The sequence below is a fragment of the Notechis scutatus genome, chromosome 4, assembly GCF_049901735.1.
Source record: "Notechis scutatus isolate UNSWTSFEM ecotype Mainland chromosome 4, rNotScu1.2, whole genome shotgun sequence".
In the NCBI taxonomy this organism is placed as follows: domain Eukaryota; kingdom Metazoa; phylum Chordata; class Lepidosauria; order Squamata; family Elapidae; genus Notechis; species Notechis scutatus.
In genome coordinates this window covers 94,721,119-94,736,727 of record NC_142012.1, presented here as the reverse complement: position 1 = coordinate 94,736,727, position 15,609 = coordinate 94,721,119, and the positions used below count along the sequence as shown (strand labels likewise).

The 15,609-nt window shown below is 34.9% G+C and overlaps 1 protein-coding gene across 11 annotated transcripts in view; it reads right to left on the bottom strand.

Moving 5' to 3' along the window:
- Positions 1–15,609, bottom strand: part of PCDH15 (protocadherin related 15) — a 755,413-nt gene that overhangs the window by 458,156 nt on the left and 281,648 nt on the right. The gene's annotated exons all lie outside the window — the stretch shown is intronic.

Here is a 15,609-nt window from a genome sequence, read left to right as displayed (position 1 = left end):
GTTATTTAGACTTTAAATTCTAATTACTATAATTTCAAGTAGACTACTTATGGTACCTGTTGAGTTTCTTTAAACATAAAATGTATGAGATCTCAATATTATATAGTTTTGTTGATATGCCAACTATGTAAAATATATATATTATGTTATATATATATATATATATATATATATATATATATATATATATATATATATATATATATATATATATATATGTATATGTATATGTATATGTATATGTATATGTATATGTATATGTATATGTATATGTATATGTATATGTATATGTATATGTATATGTATATATATGTATATGTATATGTATATGTATATGTATATGTATATATGTATATATGTATGTATGTATGTATGTATGTATGTGTATATGTGTATGTGTATGTGTATGTGTGTATATATATATATATATATATATATATATATATATATATATATATATATATATATATATATATATATATAAATATAAATATAAAAGGTTTTTGTTTCATTTCATTTATTTTATGGCACTTCATTTTAATGTTTATACCATATCACCATAATTTATTCTTTACCATTTCAATATCAACAATAATACACTTTTATAGTTATTTCTTGGTGTACGTTTTACCATTCGTTGTTAGTAATCCCCATAATAAAGTTATTATGCTATTCTATACTTTACATTTTTATTCCTGGAATGGTTGTAATTGTATATATTTTAAAATGATCTACAACTGAAACAAAGATTGACTGGCTAGTTCTTAATATAAAGGCAACAAAATTGAAAGAAAAGTGTTGATTTATGTTGGTTGAATACAGAACACATAAAGTGTTCTTAGAGGAAATAAGCACTCTTATTTATTCCTCTAAACATAAACTCATATTTCATACAACTAATTCACTTACACACTCTAGTTTCTAAGGGGCCTGAAAAAAAACATGGTGAGAAACAGCATGGTAACTCCTTCATACAACTACTTTGCCTTTTATCCAGATTTAAATCTTTTATATGGCTACTGTAACCACAATGATAAAAGAGGTTTCAGCTGCTGGTATAAAATTAATTGTTATAGTAGTGCTGAACTAGTATAGAGAAAGAAAGGAATGCTCCCAAGTTATTTTGCAGCACAGTATCTAAAACTTTGTGGCCAAGTGGAAAAGAATGATGTGTTACAATCTGTTTTCTGCTAAAGTAATATTTTATTGTGGTGATGACAAACTGCACTGGCAAGATTATGGGAATCACAATCACATTCAAACACTTTCAGATAATCTTCAATTTACAACCATTTTTAGCAACCTTGCAAAGTTACAATAGTGTATTTACAACTGTCATAGCAATCACATGATTACAATTTGGGTGTTTAGTAATAGGCAGGTATTCATGATGATTGAAGCATCCTTGAATCACATCATCACTATTTGCCACCTTCCCAGCTAGCTTCAGATTTGGTTAAAGACTACAGTGATTTGCTTAATGACCGTGGAAAAATGCTGCAAAATTGCACACAATTCACTTAATGACTGTATCACTGATTGATAGAAGACTTGGTCCCAGCTGATCAAATGTCAAGGACTATCTATTCTATTCTTTGGGAAACTATAGCAGATACTTTCTTTGTCCCTTGAGATAGTTCACCAGGTCTGTATTCCAAGGAATATAGGATTAAAAAAAAAATCATTTCTTGTAATGCCTCCAAACAATTCTACATGGAGATATCTTCTGCTTGTTGGTAAACTGTTGATGCCAGTGTAATCGTGTTGAGGAAACTACACAAGAAACGTTTAAGCAAGGAAGGAAGATAATGAAGGCTTAAGCCATTCTTAATTTTTTACAGTTCTGATGTGAGCTATATTTTCAGACTATAGCCCTTCCCTCTATTCTACTGGGACATCTATTTAGGAGAAAAATCATAAGACTAGAGTAAAGCCCATAATCCTTGCAGCAAGTTTGTGTCTCTTCCTAAAAAATGATAGAGAATATATCTATAGAAAGCACAACATCACAGCAGTGACTGAGGAATAAATCAGAGGGTTAGATCAATTTGAGATCTGACTTCAGCTGAAGATGAAAATAAAGATTTATTAGATGAAAAAGAGAAGATGGATAATGGGAGTCCCTTTCCATAAGGAAGACAAACAAATGAACAACTGGGAAAAATGATGAGCAGAGGCAAAATTATACTCCGCTCAAACAGTTTTCAGTTTTCAGACTTTTCAAACAAACAAATATCTGGAAGAAAAAGACAAACTACACAAGGGGAAACTGAATGGTGATTGCCTAAACTGCAGAAGGAACACAGCTGCATTCCATATAAAAGTAAAAGTATTGGCAGCTGGAGGCTCACTGCTATGAAAAACCAAAATAAATATAAAGAATGGACCCACTGGGATATGAAATGTATTGTCTACTAGGAACAAGAATCAGTGATGTGATTGACCTCAGATTGTTCTGTTAGATCACTCAATATTTATTCTTCCAGATAATTCATGTGGAGACAAATGACAATATGACTATAAATGTATGACCATAGCCTTTCAGATCTAGGGAGTGAATTCAAGAAATTTGTATCCATTCTTGCAGTCATAAGTAATAAAACTGGAAAGGAAGAAAGACATGTTGTGAATGAATATTGGCTACAAAAATAGGGTTGATGGGAGAGATTTGATTTCTGAGACCATGGTCCAAATTATCTGGATGTTGAAGTCCTGGCATGAAATGTGAAATTGCTTGCATTTCAGAATTACTTGAAAAATGTCTTTGGTCAGAGCTTGGTAAGTATGATCAAAGGGCTTTAAATTAAAACCTACAGGGATTGAAGACAAAAATCTCAGATACATGTCTTTACACTGAAAAAAGGAAATGGAAATGTTGCTTTCAAAAAGCCTACTTAATTACTGGAAAATATTTATTCAAAAATTATTATATTTTTTTAGAAAAAGAAGAATATTGATTCACAAAGCTCACAGCCTTCCTTATCTTTACGCTGCTGCTTAGAACATGGGGAAAAAACATGATGGAACTGAAATCTTAGAACAAGAAGGCAAATATGGTTTAACAGGAATAATAGAAGCTTGGTCAATTGACCTCCATGTTTGGAACACAGGAATATAATTTTGTTCAATAAGGAGATGGCATCTACATTTAATAAATAAATAAAATAAATAAAAATAATATTTATTTTTAACAAAATGTTTGGCTAAAATATCCTTAACAGTTCAGATATCCAAGGGAATGAACTTGGCAATACTGTACAGGGTACTGCATAGGGTTATGAGAATAACAAAAATGTCTTTCCAGATATGTTCAAAAAAGTGGAAAGAATCAAGTTATCAGCTGCTCATAGAAAAAAAAATGATGTTTAAAAAAGACAAACAGAGGCACTCGGTTTCCAGTTTTGCCTCAGTTTTGCCAACAAAAGGATACATGTTCCAAGAAAGCAATTATTAATAAGTGGGAGAAAGGGCACAAATGTAAATGGAGGCTACAGAAACATGTCTAGGGAATAACTATTTACTTTGAATATGTTCAAAACTCTAGACCCAAAATAATGGTCCAGCTAATCAAAATGAAAAGCTATTTGATAAATTCAGTGTGTTTCCTTCATCTGAAACTAACATTATCCACCAACCTAACTCTAACCTTAGCTGGTGAGCTTCATTACAATGTACAAAAGTAAGGACTGCACAAAGGGTAGTGTTTTTATTCTAGGATAACAGGTGAAACAAAGTGTGGAGGAAGAAAAACCTGCCTTGAATGACAACATTAAGAACATGGCCTGAATGGAAACACTCAGAGAAGCTAAGAGCCTTTGCTGAAGGCAGTCAAAAAGGGAAACTCTTGAAAACAACAAAGGTGAAGGCTGAATATAGAAAGAAAACAATTTAAAACTGATTTGTTAACTGGAAGAAAAAGGCAATGCACGGTCAATACTTGAAGGATACAGAAAGAAAAGCCAATTTAAAAAAACAACACATTGGGGTTGGCTAAGATCACAACTGTTAAAGAAACTAAAGCTTTATTTTACCAGCTCAAGGAAAAGCTTTGCCAATTAATTGCACAAAGGTGTAAATTCAACATGTAGTAAATGATAGTAAATATCTCCTTTGTAGAAAGAAAGATGAAACAATTGACCATTTGGTGAGGGGTTGCAGCAAAATTTCACAAGCTGATTATGAACAGCATCATGACCGAGTTGTCAAATTTCCTTATTGCAAACTTTGCCAGAGGTTTAAACATAAACGTAGCAAGAACCACTAGACCAGAGTTGTCAAACTGGCGGCCTGCGGGCCAGATGTGTCATGTGCAGGCCACATCCATCCCAGCTCTGCGAATGGGGAAAATGTCACAAAACATCATGTGATGGCAACATGATGTGTTGAGTTTGACACCTCAATGTGATGTGTTGAGTAGGACCATTAAGTTGAGGAGATTTTGGAAAATGAGACTTTTAAGATCCTATGGGACTTTAAGATCCAAACAGAAATGTCAGGTGTTCGATTTGTGAACCAAATAAAAGTAGGCACTCTCAGGAACGTTGAAATCCCAAAAGTAAAACTTTATTGGAGACACCTTTTCGGTACTGAAGAATCAAAACCAACTTTGTTTTTTCCCCGCGCAATGCATGTATACTTAAACAATAGCTTCTTTCTTTCCCACTTTTGGTTGGTCACATTGTCTAATTAGGAATCATCCTTTTGTTTTGAGAACCATTGACTTTTCTGTCGGAGTGGCCTTGGTGGGTTCTTGCCTTTCATGGTCTTTTTGTTACGTCTGCATTCCTTCTTACCCAGTTCTTTGACAAGTTGAAAAGCAATGAGACCTTAATATTTCAAAAGGGGTTCAACCTTGACATAGGCATTTAAGAAATTTTTTTTTTTTTTAAGAATTGATTGATCATTGATGTTGCTATTCCAGATGATTCTGGGATTGAGGAAAAACAATTATAAACATTACAAAATACTGGATTTACCGATTGAAATTGAAGGTTTATGGGGGGAAAAATCTGTTCTCATGCAAACTTTGACTGGAACCATCAGAGCAATACCTATGGGACTTTCTCAATATTTACAGATCTGAATACACTAACTTTTGTGAAAATTAATTGACAACTGCCTATATTCTTAGTTGCTACCTTAATAAATCTTACAATTTTGATTTTGACTTGAATTATTAAGTTTACCCATTATTAAGATTACCCACACACATAATTAAATGAAATAGCCCCTTTCTTGTAGAGAGACAGAAGGGATAGTTCTAACTGCACAAGACCTTAAGAAAATAAGCCTTAAGAACAAATGTGCACAAAGCCAGAATTGAGATAATAGCAACAGATGGTAAGTGCTGCCTCTACAAAGAAGCTGAAGAAACAGTGGACCACATGGTTAGCTGCTGCAAGAAAGCCACACAGAAGTCTACAAGCAATGTTATGACAAAATAGCAACAACAGTGTATTAGAATGTCTGCAAAGAAATACTACTTGTCAGCAATCAAGAACTGGTGGGACCACAAAATAGATTAGTCACATAAAGAAGACAACACTAAAGTGCTCTGTGACTTTAGAATGCAAACAGATAAGTGCTTACCACATAACATCCCAGACTTAACAACCGTCAATAAGAAAGACTAAATTTTTTTTAGATATTGCCTCCAGGATAACTGTATCTGGAGACAATACAATAGAAAGAAAGAACGGGAGAAAATCAGAATATACAACAACCTGCACATAGAAATAGAACAACCATGGCAAAAAAAGAGAGCAAAGGTATAATCAATAGCAATAGATGCCTTGGGTGCAAAATTCCAAGTTCTTTACATCCAGCAATGGTACTTTAAGTCCATTGAATCGTAACATCTGTCTATTCCAGGTCCTTGGGAAGGATTCAATAGGTGGATACAAATGCCATATCCAGTTTAAACATCTGGTTATGTGGCTAACCACAAATAAGTCTAAATAAAATAGTCCCTTTCTTGCAGAACCAATAATCAATCCTGATTAAGAGACCACCTTGTATTAAAAATAAGCATAAGGTAAAGGTAAAGGTTCCTCTCGCACATACATGCTAGTCATTTCCGGCTCTAGGGGGCAGTGCTCGTTTCTATTACAAAGCTGAAGAGCCAGCGCTATCCAAAGACATCTCCATGATCATGTGGCTGGCATGACTAAATGCGGAAGGCACATGGAACACTGTTACCTTCCCACCAAAGTGGTCCCTATTTTTCTTCTTGCATTTTTACATGCTTTCGAACTGCTAGGTTGGCAGAAGCTGGGGCAAATAATGGGAGCTCACCGTTATACGGTGCTAGGGTTTTGAACCACCGAACTGCCAACCTTTCTGATCGACAAGCTCAGCGTCTTAACACTGAGCCACCGCATCCCCCTAAGCATAAGCATACTAGAGATTTATTTTCATTTATTTATGAAATTTGCCAGTTGCCTCAATCAAAGGATACTTTAGGTGATATAAAGGTCAGAACAAGACAGAGACAAGAACGTCCCTGAGTTTCCTGAACCCTGGGCTAGGTTATGTGACAGCCTCTCGAGTGATCTGGTTCCAAGGAAGCTAGGACTTTGGAGGTTATCATTAGTATTTTCAGTGCACTCTATTCCCAAACACAGAAGTGGAAGCCCGTGAAGCTGTTTCAACAAGCAAGACATATGCCCTTATAATTTAACTTGGTCACAGTCTAGCTGTACATTCTAGAACAGCTGAAATTTCTGGACTTTTTTTCAAAATAGCTCCATACAGAACAAGTGTGGTAGTGCCAAGTTTTGTAATCTGGCAAAGCTTCCATCAAAACTTCCCATCAGAGTAGATATGAGAGGTGAAGTAGACGTCCTTTTTTGTGTGAAATGAATCAGTCTGACTGCCACAAAGCACTATACAATGTTTACATGAGTCAACAATGCTTTTCTATGCTGGTTTTACCAGCATATTTGGGGATTCAGTTCAGTGCTCTAAATATGGACTCAAAGCTTACTTTAGTAAGCTCTTGAATCAAACCATTATCTACTGTTGGGCTAAAACTTAAATTCCATCAGACTGTGGCAAGTTTAAGTAAATGAGTGTCTTTAATTTGCTTTTGCTGATCAGAAGAATTTTACTTTGCAAGAAGAGTACCTGGGTCATGCTTCCAGATAAGTCATAATGCCCAGATTCTCAGCTTTTATTGAAAGAAAGAAGCAACAGTAGCAAAAAGGTTCTCTTGACCTGACTAGGTCTCAGCAGTAAATCACAGATCTCTAGAAAGTTCATGACTCAGCGTGATTCCTTGCTTGACTTGGCAAAAGACTCCACAGTTCAGCTAATCTTTATTGCAGATACAGCTATATAAAAATGAACGTTCATCTGGTAAAAAGAGAGAAAAGTTTGCATATTTTCAGAAATATATAATGTGAAGCTTTTTTTTTTTTTTCTCTTCTGAATTAAGAAAGTGTACTTGGTATAACGCCTGTGCCTCCAAAAATGAGTGGTTGTTTTGCCCTATGAGTGAATAAGGAATTCTATGTGGTTTTTTTTTTAAAAAAAAATCCAAAATTAAGACATCCTGTGAGTGGGGAAACCTTAATTTTGCACAGAACATTATGTGCACGCTAGAACCCTAGAAAAATCTGGATGATGACCAAAGGGTCATTTTGAACACAGAAGGCAGTGCTAATTATAAGGGAAAAAATAGCTGTACATAAGTATCCAAAGTTAACTGTGCAAAAGTTACATTCTGGGGCAAACTTCAAAGAACATTTGTCTCTCACATTACAAAAAACGAGCACGATGCAAATCAAATGGATAGTAAAATAATTAGATCAAACCAGGCTAAAGTTGTTAGAATTAAATTGCATTAATTTAAAGCCCATCGGAACCATCATATATTTGTAACACTTAAGAGCAGATGGATATCAACATGTAAAACTAGATTTAATTCAAAGGCAGTCGCTGTTTCAATTTAATTCTATTAGATAATGAGTCTTTTAAAACTAACGATTCACACTTCATTTGATTTTAAGATTAAGGTTTAGATTTCAATATATTAGATATATTAAGAATTTCTATCAAATGCCATGCTGGTAACACTGGACCTGACATACTCATACTTTGAGAAAACAATGACAAACCCTTCTGAAAATGTTCCTTAAGAAACTTCGATAAAATTGTCAATGTTGCTGCTGGGAGCCAAGACAGGCCATAAGATAATTAAATACAGATAGACCTCAAGTTACAACCATAATGGAGCCTGTCCAATAAGGTCATAATTCATGATCGTCATAAAATGGATTGGTCACAGGCTGACACAATTTTCAGAATCAATCTTTATTATGGTCACAAACCGGCACAAAAGTTAAACATTAAAATAAATATGTTCTCTAAAATTATTGGAAAATAATTAAGCAAAGTAGGAATATAAATAAGGATCCAATGTTCTACCTGTCAATGAATACTTCAACAATACAAGAGCGCACAATAGATACAAACTCAAGGTTAATCGCACCAAACTTGATTGCAAGAAATACGACTTCAGCAACAGAGTGGTCAATGTCTGGAATACTCTACCTGACTCTGTGATTTCTTCCCCAAACCCCAAAAACTTTAACCTTAGACTGTCTACTATTGACCTCACCCCTTTCCTAAGAGGTCTGTAGGGGGCATGCACAAGCGCACCAACGTGCCTACCGTCCCTGTCTTATTGTTTCTTTTTTTTTCTTATTCGTATTCATTTCATGTATTCATAACCATGTTTATACTTATACCTGTTATCTAATAATCGCTTGACAAAATAAAATAAATAAAATAAAATAAAATAAAATAAAATATTTAGTTCTTTAAGTGTTTTTTTCCTTATTGTCATTTCAGCAGCTCAAAATTTTGCTACTGCACGAGTGGTGGCTGGATTTGAGTCATGAAGGAGATGGTTCACATAGAAATTATCTGATCTCTCTACCAGAGTGAGTATGTCTATTGATCTGATGTCCCTGTAGAACTTGCAGCACAATAGGACATGTGAGATGTCTTCAACTTCCCCATTGCCACATGTACATATTGGCTCAGCTCTTGGGGTTTTATCATACCTGCCCTGCATGGTGGGATTCAATTTTTTTTACTACCGGTTCTGTGGGCATGGCTTGGTGGGCATGGTGTGGCTTGGTGGGCCTGACTTGGTGGACGTGGTTTGGTGGACGTGGCAGAGGAAGGATACTGCAAAGTTTCAATTCCCTCCCCCACCAACCTGCTTTCCAGCTCCTTCTCCTGTGCAGGGCAACAAAAGAGGACCCAGCTGATCAGCTGGGACTGAGGCAGAGAATAGATGGGGCGGGCAAGTCAGAGGTGGTATTTTCTGGTTCTTTGAATTACTCAAAATTTCTGCTACCGGTTCTCCAGAACTGGTCAGAACCTGCTGAATACCACCTCTGCTGCCCTGCAGGAATGCTGAGGGAAGGATATTAAGTCTGCCTCTTAAAAAATGCTATTCTACTCTCAGGAAAAGTTAGATCTGTCAGATACCTTGCTGGTTCTCAAACACCGCATTTAATCTGATTTCTCCTGTGAACAGATGCTCACATGCTGACACAATTTTATAACTTCTTTTGTGGCAGTCATTAAGTAAATGCCGTGGGTGTTAAACAAACCAATGGTTTAGTATGGGCACAGTTTTGGCAAAAACTGGAAATAAAACCATTGTAAAACCATCATGTGTCTGTAGGACACTGTAAATGCAACCGTCTTGCCAAGAGACCTAAGTGTAGCCATCTGACCAGAGGGGGCTGAGCCATCAGAACTTCAAATCCAGCTCAAAATTACCCCTCAAGTAGGTCCATTGAAACTTTGATTGGTCACTAAATGACCAGTTGTAAGTCAAGGATACCTATAATCATATTCTGTAGGTAATGAACCAAGTCATGATGAAAACTTGTGCAATTTTTAGATTCTAAACAAGCCAATTCATATCCTTTTACTATTTACTGTATGCTATTTTTTAATTTAAAAAAACAACAACTCAGTTTTTACTATTTATATTACATGGCTCTTATTTATTAGATTTGAAGGGTTCAGGAAGAGGTTCAAAGAAATATCCAACTTTTTTGAGCCACTCTGTCTCCTATCACCATAAGGACTGATCTACCTTTTTCCTTTACCACATGGTCATATAATCTATGTGAAAAGCTATATATGGAGAAAAAGGAGAGAGATTTTAACTTTTGCATACTCTGAGTAAAAACAAGCATCAAATTTTCATTGCATCAAATTTCCAAATCATATTATTGTGGTTAGAGAAAGAGAAAGGAACTGGTATTTGTAATAAAACTTCAATCTAGAAAGCAAAGGCAAGCTTGAGGAACTATTATTTATCAACTCACCATTTCCTTTTATTAGAGAACTTGATCTTTTTGACAGTGTGCTGTATTAGAATTAGATCAGTCTTGGTAGATAATTCCACAAGGGTCGAAAGGTTTGCAGCTTTTCTACCAGAACATGGATAAAATTTTTGGATAATACTTTTTCCTCTCATAATTAAAGTAACCACAGATAGCATAACTTGCCTGATATTTTCTGAACTTGGAAGTTAAGCAAGGTCCGTCTTGGTTGCAGAGGTGGTATTCAGCAGGTTCTGACCAGTTCTGGAGAACTGGTAGCGGAAATTTTGAGTAGTTCGGAGAACCGGCAAATACCACCTCTGACTGGAGATTTTACAGTATCCTTCCCCTGCCACGCCTACCAAGCCACGCACACAGAACCAGTAGTAAAAATATTTGAATCCCACCACTGCTTGGTTGGTATTTGGATGGGAAACCATCAGGACAGTCTAAAGTTGTAAAAGTCGTAGACAAAAATCAGAAAACATCCTGGCAGAAGGCAATGGGAAAACCACTTCTGTATTGTTGTTAAATGGATGAAGGCATCCATGAAATCACCAAGTTGCAAAGTCAAGTTGTATTTCCAGTTCTCGGTAAGCATTTAACATTAAGCTAACCTGTCCTGTCACTTAATAAATCTGTTTTTCATATAGGACGCTCAAAAGACATTACGCAAGATTGATTATTTTAAATAAAGTTATCTTTGCTCTGAGCCTATCTACCACATCCAGCTTTGGTTGACAAGGAAAGCAAGCAGGCTTTTTAATTTTTCTTTCAGGACTTACCTCTACACCCTTTCCCCAATCTAGATTCTAAGATATGATTTAATGTACACCTCCATCATCCTCAGCATCAATCATCCTAAAGCAGGTTAGAAAAATCTATTCTAGAGATGTAGACATTGTTCCTCCCTGAACTGGATGAAATAAGGATGTATAATTATTGTATGTATGTATGTATGAATGAATGAATGAAGTATAAGGTATAAAGTATACAGTATACAGTATACAGTATAAATAAATAAGGATATATACATATACATATATAATTTCCTTACTATGTTTCTTTCTTCCCTTTTTCTTCCCTTCCTTCCTTCCTCGTTCTCTCTCTCTCTCTCTTCTCTCTCTCTCCCCTTTTGCTTAGTAAATTTAATTTTCATTTGCCAGACATAACATACCCTGACTTTTGAGCAACATTTTTCTATGATTTAAACAAGCCAGAACACACAGTGCACTACACAGAGACAAATGTAATCATATCATTTCTTTATGATGTATTGCCACCATGGGTAAATAGCTCAGACAAGCAAGACCCTATCTGAATAAAAACATGTGATAAAAAGAAATAAATTTTGCATATCCACAAGGATAAAACAATAAAAAAACACTTTACTCATGGGAAGTTTGTAATTGAATTAGAAAAGTTGTAATATGGTTTGGTTATCTTAATTGCTGTTAGCAGAAGGCTGCTGTTTGAAAGGAGGGCTACAAGTAGAACAATGAAATGATTAATATTTCAATTCACTTGAAGTAATAAATACTAATATAGAGAATGCTCCTTTAATATGCATTGATTGTATGGGGAACATTTCTTAACTAGGTTTGAATTTGTATGATTATTAATGGGTAGCCAATAGTAAGGTATTTAAACACAACTAATATTCTAAATGTAATTTTGATAAACTATTGTAAGATACATGACAGACTTTGTTAGTTCTCTGGTCAGAGAACTAAAAATTAGTATGTATAATTTGAGGATAAAGTGAAGATAATTCTGCAATTTATAATGCGTCTTTGGTGGGATTAAGTGCTTTTCCACACTGCAGCTTTCAGCTGTTCTCATAAAACTCCTGGAAATAAACAGCTTATTTTTAAAAAAGCTTTTTTCATTTTAGCCATGATGATGACCTACTCTTCAGTCTGGCTACCAGAAAAAGGAGTCTCTGAGTCATGAGCTAGAGGACCTAGGAGAAACTTATTTTTTGAAGGAACAAACTTGTGCAAGACTGCACTCTTTATATCAAAGGCCATTTTGAAGATGACATCTTCTCCATTATATTGTGGTTAAATGTAGGGTTGATGACTTATTATGAATATAACCTACTGTTTTCTTCATATTTCCTTGCTATAAAACCTAGTACTGGTTTTATACTTTGGATATGGTCAGCTGAAGAAAAAACAATTGCTTCCATCCTATCTTCCATTGAGGACCTGTATACTGCACAAGTCAAAAAGAGGGCTGTGAAAATATTTACAGACCCCTTGCTCACATCCCAGACATAAATTGTTTCAAGTTCTACCCTCAAAATGATGCTATAGAGCACTGCAGAACAACTAGACACAAGAACAGTTTTTTCCCGCATGCCATCACTCTGCATAAGCGCACCAATGTGCCTACTGTCCCTGTCCTATTGTTTCTTTTTTTTTTTTATTTCTTTTTTTTTTCTTATATGTATCCATTTCATGTATCCATAACTATGTTTATACTTATACCTGTTATCTTCTGCTATCTTATAATTGCTTGACAAAATAAATAAACAAATATAAATAAACTGTCAAACTATTACTAAGATTGCATTATCATCACTCATCACTCCTTATCACCCATCCCCTCCCACTTGTGACTGTATGACTGTAACTTTGTCACTTGTATCCTTACTATTTATATTGACTGTTTCCTAATATGATTTGATTGCTTATTGTACCCTATGACCATCAGTAAGTCTTGTACCTTATGATTCTTGACTCTTGACGAATGTATCTTTTCATTTATGTATACTGAGAGCATTTGCACCAAGACAAATTCCTTGTTTGTCCAATCACACTTGGCCAATAAAGAATTATATTCTATTCTATTACTATTATTCTCCTTATCCTTCCTATTACCTATCTCCTTTTCTACTTATGACTATTACTTTGTTGCTAGTATCCTTACAATTTATATTGTTTTATTTAGTTTCCTAGTATGATTTTTGTTGATTGCTTATTTAGTATCCTATTAATATCACTAAGTGTTATATCTTATGGTTTGTGATGAATGTATTTATGATGACTATGATCATGATTTATCACTTATATCTTTTATGTATACTGAAAGCTTATGCACCGAGGACAAATTCCTTGTGTGTCCAAACACACTTGACCAATAAAGAATTCTATTCTATTCTATAAGCAAATCAATATAATTTTTATGCTGCAAGTCACATGCAACACATATAACAAACAGGAATCACAACTTCAATCACACTATTGTGGCTGCCATCTTGATTTTTATTAACCATTCTCTGCAGACACCCTTGGCAGGAGTTTATATGGCCTCACATGGTGGATTCCCTGCTTCTTTTCTCCTGCAAAAAAAGCACATATTAACTGCTTTCCTTTTGATAGACATGTCTTTTTTAGGCTTGAAAAGCACAGAAAAAGTTCTTCCTGTTTCTTAGGCTAGAAGGGAAAACTTGGCTGAACTCTTGTCAGTTTCACAGAGGAGAGAAGAGAAGAGATAAGGCAACATAAGGTTAGAATTTTACTTTTCATTACTGCACAGAGAATGTGTGTGTGTGTGTGTGTGTGTGTGTGTGTGTGTGTGTGTGTGTGTGTATATATATATATATATATATATATATATATATATATATATATATATATATATATATATATATATATATAAAGTTTTCATGGTACTTACATGTATGGCATTCAGCTTTGTTCAGGTATTTTCCCACGTCATTGTAGTTGTGCTTTTAAAGTTGTAGCAACGTTTCGGCAGAATCTCATCTGCCATCAGAAGCCTGATGATGGCAGATGAGATTCTGCAAAGCTGTCAGCCCACATAGTATGGAATGACTATAGAAAACAGAGAGTGAACATAGAGGCAGATATGACAATGGATTGGAACAGAATCATTTGTGAAATATGAAATACAGGTAGTCTTTGATTTACAATAGTTCATTTAGTGACCATTCAAATTTAGAACAAAAAAAAAAGCAATGTTCATATGATGAAAGAAAAAAGTGGGGTTGCCTTCGCATCAGGTAGGAGATAAACTAGGAATGAGGTCATCCATTCCTGTCCTATCAAAAAGGAAGGAGATTGGTTCTTGCACTAAGATAAGCAGGAACTGCTGAAAAGTCTCAGTATAAATAATAGTAGCTGGCCAATCTTGTTTGAGATTAAAATGTGAACAGAATTAGTGGCTATTGTACCTAAATGAAAAGGGAATACTAGGCCTGTAAACTGGATTAAGAAGTTGAAAAATATGTCAGAATAAGCCAATGGCAAACCACCTTTTTCCCATTAAAAAACTCACAATAGAGAGCAGTGAAACTGAACTTAATGGCCAAATTAAGTGTAATGTAGTTTGAAGTTGCTAAAAACAGTGATACTAAAAGTGCTGGGCCAACACAATACTAAAAACCATGTACAGCTTCCTAAAATATGGATATATTGGGTATACTCTTTTAAAAAAAATATATAACTGCGACAAACTATCATCTTTACTGTTCTGGTCTAATACTATGTCCATATATCTGTGACTATAAGTATATTCACAAAACTAGTTTTATATGCCTTTCCCCAGTGGGAGACAAATTTAGCAAACATGGGGAGATCTCCCAAAGCTAAAGACAGCCAGAGTTGATTACTCCCTGATTGACAGGCCGTGGTGAAATACCAGGTTTGAAGGCTCCAATGGGAAGTTGAAAAATTACCCGGAAAAAAATGGCCAACTGCATCAATAGTATTGCTAAAATAATCATATTGTGATGGATTATAATGAAGTGGCAGTTTCCCAGGTAAGAAGGAGCACATTCAAGAAGGGGGCTAAGACAACAGGCAGCTGGATAGGAGACAGAGAAAGAAGGTTAGGAGAGGCACTGCCTGGAATCTCCCACCTGATCAATAAGTTATCAGGACTCTCAATTAAAGTACCTTTTTAAAAGTTGTCGCTATCTGTAGACATGTGCATGATGTAGTCAATGTTAAAACTGTTAAAGTCAACTAATCCCATAGAATAAACTCAGTTATGCAGTCCACAGACTATTGCTTTATCTTGATAATTAATTCAGCACAACTAATTTCACCACATGTACGTGTCAGCAAATAAATAAACCACTATAAAAAAAACTTTCCCAAGTATATTAAAAACTTTAACACCGCTACTTTTACAGGTGACTGCTCTGTTAGCAAAGCTATTATATCCAAGCTAAGATGACAATGCAATTATTCCAACCAGTGATTTAAGACCAGTAGATTACTATAAA